This window comes from Mustelus asterias, chromosome 8, assembly GCF_964213995.1.
Source record: "Mustelus asterias chromosome 8, sMusAst1.hap1.1, whole genome shotgun sequence".
Taxonomy (NCBI): Eukaryota; Metazoa; Chordata; class Chondrichthyes; order Carcharhiniformes; family Triakidae; genus Mustelus; species Mustelus asterias.
This window is the reverse complement of record NC_135808.1, coordinates 84,005,739-84,017,808: the sequence shown is the minus strand read 5'-3', so window position 1 is coordinate 84,017,808 and position 12,070 is coordinate 84,005,739.

Below are 12,070 nucleotides of genomic sequence, written 5' to 3'. Positions count from 1 at the left end.
CAGGATTAAGGGGAGTGGTTACCCCAACAATGATAACATTCTGTTTCAATCGTTACCGATTGATTTCCTCTTCTAAATCTTCTTGTTTTATTTGTGGCTGAATTCGCGTCCCACTTCAGTACTACATCTTTGTTTATGGCACCACTGCTGACTGCAGGTTCCCGCCCTAATTGGTGAATGGAGCCATTTTGTGCGCTTTGTAACTCTTGGGCACTCTTTTCAGCACTCACCATTGCCAGTGCTATCCCCAATGCTCATCTAAAATTTATATCTGCCTCTGCTAGTAACTTCCATTGACTAACCTCATTAATCACCCTGCAGACTAATCTGTCCCACAGCACATCATTCAAAGTGGCTCCAAAGTCCTGGGGCTCCGAAATTTGCTTTAACTTGGTGCTATAAATCACAAATTCCCCTCGGGCTCTCCTCCTTGAATTAAAATCTCTGCAATATGACCAAAGGTTTCAGATGGAAGTGTGACTTTATCAATTCAATGATCTCACTGAATGATTTGGAGTCGGGTGTACTTGGGGTTGTGAGATTGTGAATCAAATTGTAAGCCTGGGTCCTATGTGCACTCAGGAGGATTGCCTTTCTCTTCCCCTCCTCTTCTAACCATTCCACCATTCCATCTCCTAAACATGCCACCGAGGGCGGCACAGTGATACATTGGTTAGCACTGCTGCCTCACAGCTCCAAGGACCCGGATTTGATTCCTGGCTAGGGTGACTGTCTGCATGGAGTTTGCACGTTCTCCCCGTGTCCACGTGGGTTTCCTCTGGGTGCTCTGGTTTCCTACCACAGTCCAAAGATGTGCAGGTTAGGTGGATTGGCAATGCTAAAATGCCCCTTAATGTCAGGGGGACAAGCTAGGGTAAATTCATGGGGTTATGGGGATAGGGCCTGGGTGGGATTGTGGTCAATGTAGACTCGATGGGCCGAATGGCCTCCTTCTGCACTGTAGGATTCTATGATTCTATGGATTCTATTCGGTTGGCAAAATGCTTTATGTATTGTGCCAAGTCCTCCACGGAGGCACCAAAAGGATCTAACCATCCAAATAGGGCACTGTTAAAATTACTCTTCTTTGTCTCAACTTCACTGGAAACTGTATACTCACAGTGTAGAAAGTACAGGGGTTACTTAAAAAAGAAATGAGGAGAGTGAAGATGGGACATGAAAAAACACTGGCAGGTAAAATAAAGGAAAATCCAAAAGGTGTTTTATAAATATATTAAGGGCAGGAAGATGACCATGAAAAGACTAAGACCCATTAGGCACCAACGTGATAATTTGTGTGTGGAGCCAGAAGATGTAGGTGAGGTTTTAAATTATTTATTTGCATATGTGTTCATTATGGAGAAGGATGATGTAGGTATAGAAATCAAGAAGTGGCATTGTGATTTACTTGAACAACTTAACATTGAGAGGGAGGAGGTTTCAATGGGTCCACAAGTGGATAAATTCCCAGACCCAGATGAGATGTATCCCAGGCTGCTGAGGGAGGCAAGGGAGGAGATTACAGGGGCTCTGACAATAATTTTCAAATCTTCTCTGGCCACAGGTGAGGTCATGATGTGGCGATGCCGGCGTTGGACTGGGGTAAACACAGTAAGAAGTCTCACAACACCAGGTTAAAGTCCAACAGGTTTATTTGGTAGCAAAAGCCACTAGTTTTCGGAGCGCTGCTCCTTCGTCAGGTAAGTGGGAGTTCTGTTCACAAACAGGGCATATAAATTTCCACACACAAATGGGAAGGTAAGGATTAAACAAAGATAGTCAGCATGCTTTCGTCAAAGAGAGATCTCATCTTCCAACTTTGATTGAACTTTTCGAGGAGGTGACAAAGTGTGTAGATGAGGGTAGTGCAGTTGATGTAGTCTACATGAACTTCAATAAGGCTTTTAACAAAGTCATTGGTGGTTCATGAAGAAGGTAAGAACTCATGGGATACAGGGTCATCTGGCAAACTGGATCCAAAATTGGCTGAGTGGCAGGAGACAGAGGTCAAAGGTTGTTCTTGTGACCAGAAGCCTGTGTCCAGTGGTGTTTCGCAGGGATTGGTACTGGGTCCTTTGTTGTTTGTAGCATACATTAATGATCTGGACATGAAAGTAGGAGGTATGATAAGTAACTTATACCTTTTTGGAAGGATGAAAAATGTCAATGTCATTAGCCAAGGACTCAATAATGGTAATATGATGAGGAATTGACCTACTCTCAACACAAAGTCTCTCTGTAGAGCTGCCTTGAACACTTGTAGCTCTTCCAAATAATCATTAGTTCTAAGGTAGTTGGGTGGTCAGGCATTTCAAAAGGATATGGTCTACATATACTACAGGCATATGTAGTAATGCTCCACTACATTAAACTGGTTTTGTGTTTTTGAGTTTCTGAATGGCTTTACTAACTGCTATTTAGTCAGGGGTCAATTGGGTTACCTCACTGAGATCATCCATAGAAATTCACTTAAGAGAATTGGCACTTAAGGATGATGGAATGTTTAGAACAGGCAAAGGCCATTAAGCTCAACAGGCCTGTCTTCTTTTGAATGATAAACCAACCCCACCTATTCCCTTTTGCATCAAGCCTCTCTATTGTATTAATTCCAGAAACTCAGTAGACTCTTGAACCCAGATGTACTGCATGCTTCAATCTTCTTTTCTCAATAATTGATTCCACTAACCTAGTATCCTTTGGGTGGAAAAATGCTCTTGACTTTACCTTTTATTCCAAGACTCACAATATTTTAATTTGTCTGTATTGATATCAGAACCTATTACAACAATGATAAGTTTGCTGGTTCATCTTTGTTAATTCTTGTTCATGGTACGGTTTTTGAGAAAATGGTACCTTGTTTTGCTTAATGAAACGTAAACAAGTGACTAGAAGTGTTGAGAATCACTAATGGTACTCCATCCCCTCAGCACATATTTTATGGACAGGTTTTTGTGCTATATCTTTCTAAATTTGGCAGCGTTATCTCCGTACATTGTAACCATTCATTGCCCATTAGGAACCATTGAGATAAATCTAAAACAAAAAGGAAAACTGGGAAACAACATCCACAAGATACCTGGTAGATTTATATAAAAGCAAAATACTGCAGATGCTGGAAATCTGACCTAAAAACAGAAAATCCTGGATAAACTCAACCACTGGAATTCTACCGCCCTGTCCACAAGGGAATTGGAATGAGGGGTGGACAATGGGAAGTTCCATTGACCTCGGGCAGGATTTTCCAGTCTCGGGTTGAGTGAGGCCATAAAATCCCATCCAACAGTCTATCAGCATCTGTGGAGAGAGAAACGGAATCAATGTTTTGAGTTCGTATGACTCTTCTTCAGATCTGATTCTGACACCAGAACCTGGTAGATTTGTTTCTATTCCAATCATTTCACTTATTAGCACTAATATTCTCTTTTTATTTTAATGCTAATTGCTTCATAATGCCAATCAAGAGTCAACTTGTGTCAGTGGTAGCATTCTCACCTCTTAACTAGTGTAGGTTCATGCTCTAATCCAGCATTACTATTTGACTGATATTTCATTGTAGCGCTGAGAGAGAGCTGCCTTACAGAGGGCACCCATTAGGTGAGCTATTAAACTGACACCCTGTCCAGAAAGACATTGAAGGTCTCATCACACTACTCAAAGAGGAGTAGGAGTTTTTAAGAGAGGGATTCCCTCAGTAACACTATCAAAAAACATATTCTCAGGAAAGAGCGAAACAAGAAGCCCTTGGCCATATTATCTGCAATTTGAACTTCACAACAAATAGCAGGATGAGGGTGTGTTGCAAGTTGAGAAGGGGCATAAGGTAGGAAAGTATCATAATGCTCAATGTTCTCAGTAATGCCAGATGCAGTGGGCTCTGTCACAGCTGAACCCATGAAGCCAAGCACCATCTCCTCAGTAGGGCTGAGAGGATGCAGACATGCCTGTCTCCCCACTGTTCTATTCCCTTCAATTGCTTTCCAGCTTGTCCTACAAAAGGGCGGCACGGTAGCACAGTGGTTAGCACTGCTGCTTCACAGCTCCAGGGACCTAGGTTCGATTCCCGGCTCGGGTCACTGTCTGTGTGGAGTTTGCACATTCTCCTCGTGTCTGCGTGGGTTTTCTCCGGGTGCTCCGGTTTCCTCCCATAGTCCAAAGATGTGCGGGTTAGGTTGATTGGCCATGATAAAATTGCCCCTTAGTTTCCTGAGATGTGTAGGTTAGAGGGATTAGTGGATAAAATATGTAGGGATATGGGGGTAGGGCCTGGGTGGGATTGTGGTCGGTGCAGACTCGATGGGCCGAATGGCCTCTTTCTGCACTGTAGGATTCTATGATAAGATGCTCTATGAATGTCAATGTTGTGCTGTGTTTGGGGCATGTGCCTGTCATAGCTGATTAGCCAGTGTTCTGTGGAGCCAGTGAGTGGTGGGTGTAAGGATAGCATCATTGGAAGATGTGTGAGGGAGAGGTGGAGCATTTGAACATAAGACTTGAATTCTGACTGTTGATGGATGAGTGATAGGGAATGTGATGCATTGAACAATATGAGATGTTAATGATGTGATCAAGTTGAGATGTCGTGTGAAGGTGCATTTACCTGCAGATGAAGATCAGTTGTTACTTAGCAATTCGTCAACTTAGTGAGTGAAGCTCTTTGGTCTGCCAGAAATATGCTGGCCTTCCAGTGCAAAGAGCAGTCAACAACCTAATGTTGCAATGGCACATTCCAAGGTCGAACACTAGTTGCTGAGGGATGCACTAAAGTTTAGGACTCTGTGGGGAGAGGCCCTAACTAAGGCCCCCAGACCACAGTATATTGAGGGGCTGGAAACCATGTAAAACCCCTCAGCATGTATGCACCAGAAAATGTTTGATTAAAAATGTAAATGTACATTTTAAATATAACTAGTATAGTCAAGTGATGTGAGACACCTCATGTACTGTTTTGAAAGAAATTGTTCTATATTTCACTTTCTGATGTCCAATTTGAATTGTTATATAATGTGTTTTTATCAAATTTTATGAATAAAGTATATCTTTAGAATTTCTTTAGCTTAATAAATAACCCGAGGAGGAAGGAGATCTATTTATTAAGTGACAGTCATGGTTGACAAAACAGGTGAGACATGATGGCTGGGATTTGACGATTGCAAATGGGGACTGCTGCACTGAGTGTATGTAAAATCCAGTGTCATTACATTGGATCACAAACCCAACATCAACACGTTGGTTTCCCGTAACATCGTAAGCGGCTGGGTGCCAAAATCAGTAGCCCTCTCACCTTTTTAAAAATATCATGAACAGGCAATTGGGCATGTTAAGTCAATTGGTCCAAATATTACGCTTTTAAGACAAATAGCTTACATAAGGACCCCACCAGACTTCTAACCACCAGTCACCTGTTTATTTTTTCAGGTGTGAAACAGGTGATCTACTATTGAAAACCTCGCCCAATATTCCAAACTGGTTAAAGAATGAGGTATTCAGTTAAAATATCTTGATTCAATTTACAATGAAATGCCCTCAAGATAATTCCAATAGTCGATTGATTAACCTTGGTGTAACCTCACATTGACTGGATGTTTTTAATAAATGTATGACAATCGCATCCAAAACCTTTTTGTTTTGCACCATCGGCAATGGGGCCACAAGTCAGTGTATACACATGCTTCATGTTTCCTGGACTAATATATATTATCCACATTAAATTCCAGCAATTTCATAGTCTACGTATTTATTTGGCTTGAGTCTGTTTGCATGCTGTCAATCTCCCCTATATTGGTCACCTGGCCGCGTACCTATATAATTTATAAATCTGATATTTAAATAAGCACTCTCCTCAGTTTTATGAATAATTTCAACAGCAGCAATTCAGGACAAACACTTAGCCACTGCCCCCATACAAGAATCTTCCCAATTTCTCATTATCACCTACTTTCAATTGCAAGCTCGTCTTCAATCCAAATATCTGTATTCTGCCATTAACCTGATGAATATTTATTTTCTTGGAATGCTTAACCAAATATCTTTTGTAAACCCTTGAGTAACCTCCTCAAGGAGCACTAGCAAATTCATGAGATGTGACTTATTGCTCATGGACACAGGGTCATCACCCACTACTTTTGTCTATGAGCTCCTGATGTTGACCTAATTGATCTTTAATCCCCTGCCTCACATCTCAGTCCTCATTTGCACATCAAAATAACATTTACTATAATCCTGTATTGTTATGAAGCACCTATTTTATTTTAGCTAGATCCACACTGATTTCCTTATTCATTTCCTTGAGGACACTAAAGGTGTATGCCATCTGGCTGGATGCCCTGTTGACATTTAATTCCTTGTGTTACTTTATAACACATGGTTTGATGACCTCTACATATGCTATAAATTTCCAAAGTAGTTTGACTGGATCTGGAATTTGTCTTCAATATTATTTGTAAAGATTGATGTGAAGAATTAATTCAGCATGTCTACTCTTCCCATTCAAGTGCCCATCTGTTGTTGACTAGTCCACTATTTCATAATTAGCTTTTGAAAAACATTCTTGAGATCCTCCTTTCTTCTATCTATAATCAACCTTTCTACGTTCCACTTGACCCTTAGTGATCCTGAACTGATCTTTGGATGAGTCCCAGTCACATTAGTTTTTTGGTTACTTTTGTTTGGGAGCATTTTCTCCCAGACTCTGTTGGTCTTTCTCAGCTAGACATTGTTCACAATGATAACGATAGGGTTGCAGCCTGCTACTCAGTCTCTGCTGATGTTGCTTTAAGGCCTGCTGCTGGGAGATGTTTGACATCAACCCACATTCAATAACCTGAGCTTGAAGCCTTGCACTGGCAATGTGACTAAAATTAGTAACTAAGTAGCATGTTGGCGGCAGAGTATAAATGTCCTTTCCATGATCCCACAGTGCTCAGGCACACAGCAACACTGCTCTATTCTGATTCTTTACCTCGGCTACAACATTTGATTTTTAAAAAATTTCCCTACATGTCTCAGTGGTGAGGGGTGGCAATGAGGCACACAGGCCATAAATGTTAAAGTTTCAGGTTTAAATTACGCTGATCTCAACTGGGGCCACAATCTTCTGCCGCAGCTCAGGGTAAGGATAAAGAACAATTGACCAGTGTTTCCACTTCTGATCAGTACACAATAACTCATCATAGAAAGTGTGGATGGTGAATGAAGGCGGTAAAAGACTGAGATGCGATGGTCCTCCCAGGAATCTACCAGCTCTCTCTTTTTAGGCTGACAAATGGATAATGGTGATGTACGGAGGAGTGATAGCTGTGTGCATTTGCAAAATATTCAGAAAATACTCTGTCCTGAAGGCAGTGTCTGTTTAATGTTTCGCGAAGCTATTGTATGTTTCCGTTGGTTGGTATGTTGGTATGTGACATTTGTTAGTTGTGAGTGCACATTTAAAAGTTGAATGAAATGACTTGTTTTTGGTGCCTTAGGGTCTCTTGGGGTCCAAAGAAGAGATCACCACTAATTAATAACCCTATTGGTTGTGATTATAGCCTTTGGCTAGCTTCAGGTGTGTGTCACTGTTACTGGCTTCTTCCCTCGCCCATGTTGAAAATTACTTTGATTCTGTTGCTTTTGAATCTACCAATGTTTCACTGTTGGGAAAACCTCTACTGCAGGAGTCGAAAGCCAAGAGTAAGGAGCAATCTCATGTTCAGAAACCACAGGCATGGCCTAAATGAGAGTTCATAACAATTTGGTTGCTGTCTTCATCCACCACATCACTTAAAACAATAGTAGATTATTCTGTCATTCATTATTTCTGCCAAGCCCTCAGGTCATTTGAGGCCCTTGACAGAACAAACATTTTTTGCCTCAATTTTGTTGGGTAGCAATTTAAGTAATAAACTGGATTCCACAGAACTCTAAATATTGAAAACGATTTCTGCCAGCGGGGAAATTTTCAATGAGAACCATGGACTTGTTTCTAAATTGTCTTTCCACACTGATCAGTTAAAATGGCTATAAATGTCTGGATTCGAAAAGCTCAATGTTTTGTAGCCTCCTTTCTGTCTTTCCCAGGGAAGGCTGGAGTCTGGTTAGCAACCTAAATGGCAGTAGTGGGAAGGCAGTATTTCAGGAGGCAAATGAGAGAAACGGAGAGACAATTCACATGCCGCATCTGAAATAGGGCAACTGAGTGCAATGGGGAATCATTGAGATCTGTGATATACTCTCAGTCTATAAGGGGCAGCAAACTTGAGGCTTTCGAACACAGGGACAGATCATTGAGATTGATATTAACAATGGTGGTCTGGGTAAGGAAATTGCCTGCACTTCCTGCAGAAGACTTTCACAACTCAATGGCAATGGGGCAACATTCCACTTTCTTCCAAGGCAGCCCTTTAATGTCATCACAGCTCTCTGCAGCCAAGGCCGTGAAGACTGCTGGGGGCCATTTCCAGCCTGCATGCTCAATCATGATCCCGACTCATTAGACAGCCTGGCATTCTTAATTGGACTGCAACCCAGAGGCAGTAACTGGAACCCATCAGGAAAGTTCAGGCCTGCTACTCATGCGTCTGAGTTCCTGTCCTGGAAATCACCTCGCCATTCATGCCAAAGCTATGGTGGCAAGATTCCATTCTCTACACAGGAAGTTGAATGAAGCCCCAATTCTGAAATTCAGAATAAAGTATAGCTGTGCTCTGACATGGTTGCTCCTCACTAGAAAGCCAATATCATTAAATAAATGACAATGGGGAAGCCACCATCAGTGGCTAATTTTACTGTGAATCAGTGATAGTGCATCATTACAACGCACTGTAACATTGCAAAGATACACAATAAAGGGAGACTTGTGAGAGACAACTGGGGCTTTCAATTAGAGGATAATGTCATGAAATATGAATAGGTCAAATAATAATTAAGAATTAGCTACAAGACTTTACAAGCACTAAAGAAAATCATGTGTTATTTCAATGTGTGCGACACTAAAGTGGCAATTTCCTTCTCTTTCTGATACTAATTAACTTGGTATGCATGGCCAGTATTTTGTCTTTTTTTATAGGATTACAATCAACCTTCAAAACTGAGTTTGAATCGCTGATGATTTGGTTGGTAAAAAGACAATGTGGAACTAAGCCAAATAGACCAGGTGGTTTAAGGTTCAGTCCCTGGACTGTGTTGAGCTGGGTGGGGGTGGCAATATGGAAACGCAATTTGCATCAGTTTCCCTGGGATACAAAGATGACCATAGTAATGGGAATTGTCTCTGCTTTGAGTCACAGCAGCTTGAAATCATTGAGCTCAAGCAGTAGTTAGGGACACACCAATACATAAAGGAGAGAGGATCAGGAACTCAGCTCCAAATTAAAAAAAACATTATTTGCAGGCTGGTTATCTTTGGTTTACAACCGAAACAATCTGGTCATTGGTTTAGGGATAAACAGATCATGAAAGTAAATGTGTGGCTCAAAGATTGATGTAGAAAAGAGGGGTTCCATTCCATGGGACACGCCAACAGTACTGGGAGGAAAGAGCAGTACTGTTGAAAAGGGCTACACCTCATGGATGTACAGACAACAGTGGGAAATATTCAAAGAAGGATTTAGTGTGACACAAAAATGCATTTCCCTAAAAGAGAAATGCTCCACTTGTTAAGCAAACAACTAAGGCAAGAGACATCATTGAACTGAAAAACAAAATGTTAACAATTAGCCAGGACCCAGCTTTAGGCATATTAGTTGCAAATTGTGACTCCCCTGCACCAGTCGCTTCGGGGTAGGCAGCACACAAACTTTGCCTGTCTCCCTATTATCATGGTTCCTGCATGCAGTCCAATGTGACTCAAGCTATTGACGACTGCTCCCAAAACAAAGAGTTAACAGTATGCAAGGCTAGCATATATTCTAACCAGCCTCCTGCTCTCAAAGGCAGTCTGTCCCTCTGAAAGGGAAGCTGCACTGAATCACAGCAGGGTGCTGCTGACTGACATTGCTGCAATTCCATAAAGGGAAAATTAACAGCAGGGTAAGAGAGGACTCCGTGGTTCACCAATATGGCACGGAGGGCATTGTAATGAAGGTGGACAGGAGAAAGGAGGCCATTGTTCCACAGAAAGCCAAGAGGCCTTCAAGACGGACCCTCCACAGGGAATAAAGCAGGTGACCAGGGAGTTCAATTCCCAAATCCTGGCCTCAAAGACTTGGCAGCAGCACCATGAGAAGTTTGATAACCTCACACAGGTGGTCAATATCATTGAATTCACCTTCACATCACATCTCATACTCACCAAAACACTGACCTCTCACATTCCTCAATTCACCCAGCAGCATTCACTAACACTCACAATTCCACCTAATATCCCAATAATTCACCTCACCCTCACCCATCTACCAACCCTGTCAGCTCTCAGAGTTAACTCACTGTCTATGCATGTCTTCAACTATTCAGCTATGGCAGGCACATCACTCAAACAAAGTGCCACACAATCACTGACATTCTGCCCACTTTCTTACAGGGCAAAGTGGTCCACAATAGAAGGGAGATGCAGAGAACAGACTTCATCCACTGAGCCCAACAGAGGAGATAGCTCTCTCCGCATGGAGACCAGTCCACAGCATTCCTGTCACCAAGACTATTCATGTTGAAGGCACATTCTTATCTTTTGACCCTTCCCAGCTGTCACCCACCATCATCTGCCTAGAAGCTGCTGATGTGACCATGGTCTTATTACTTTTTATCCTTGCACTGCGTTCACATCCCTGCACAGGCACCAACAACCCCGACAATGCCCCGCACCCCACCTCCCCATTCTGCTTTTATACTTTCAGATACCCAAGACCTGGTGCCTGGCTAGCCATAGAACACCCAGCCGGAAGAAAGGCAGAAACCCCACACTAGTGATGGGACAGCACCCATTTGATCTGAAACTCTTATCTACCATATCTGATACTGGCACTGCACATACCTTAGAGGCTGAATGAGGTGAGATCTGCCCATGCTGCCTCATTGGGTACCAGTGGGCTACAGCCCGGTGAGGAAGAATATGTAACACAATTGCCAGCTCACCAGAGGATGAGGTTGCAGCTGAGTTCTGCTATAAAGCACTCAGATGAGGATTTTGATGGGACAGCATACAAGAGAATGCAGAAGAGGATGCTCGTGGAGATGCTTTGTGCATCAGTAAGCCTGCTAGATAACTTATTGCCACTCTCAATGAGCATGGTGGGCTCCAGCTCCAACATGGCACATGGCATCACACAGAGCCTGAACCCCATTCTTTTCAATGTGGACATGGTGGGCAACTGCTTCAGTTACAGAGGCATAGTGTGGAGTTTAATGCCCACTCTGGTGACGAGTTTGGAGCCAAAGGGGATTTAATTGTCAGGATGGGGACCCGATCACCTTCCCACCAATTAAATTCAAGCAACTTAAGGGCCTGATCTCACTATGTGGAGAGTCTGAAAGGGCTTCTAGGGGAGGTCTTAGTCCTTGACTGAGGGACTGAGGCAGCAGAACGAGAGTCTGATAAGAGCTACTTCCCTGCTTTTTCTTCTGTCCCCTTGATCATCCCCTTGATAGCAGGCAACCTCTTCCCTGTGACTTCCATCCCACTCTCACTCACTTGTGGCCTGGGTCTCTCGTTACTGACAGGAGCTACCACCTCCCTGGTGTTGTTGATGGACAATGGAGAATTTCTGGCCTCTGCTTTGCTGGTGGCTCTCAGGGGGTGGGATCTCAGCTCCTAGTTCCTAAATCCTGGAGATGGCCCAGTGCTGGCCGGTTAAGGGCCTGATGGGTAACTAATTCTGGCGGGCCTTCCCCAGCAGAAGTGACGCTCCAGCAGGCAATTCACACATCCCATCACCAACATTAGATTCAGCCCATGGCGAGAGAACATGATGGCCTCACTTCTCCTGGCATCTGGCATCACCCAGATGCTCTGATGGAAACCGAATGGGAAATGTTCGAGATATCACCCACTGTCACCCAGAAAGATCCACTGTCCTCAGCCTGGTACAAGACTCCAGATCAGTTTAAAGCAAGTGGCACAATTCCGTGACTACCTCCTTCTCCCTGTTGAGGGTGA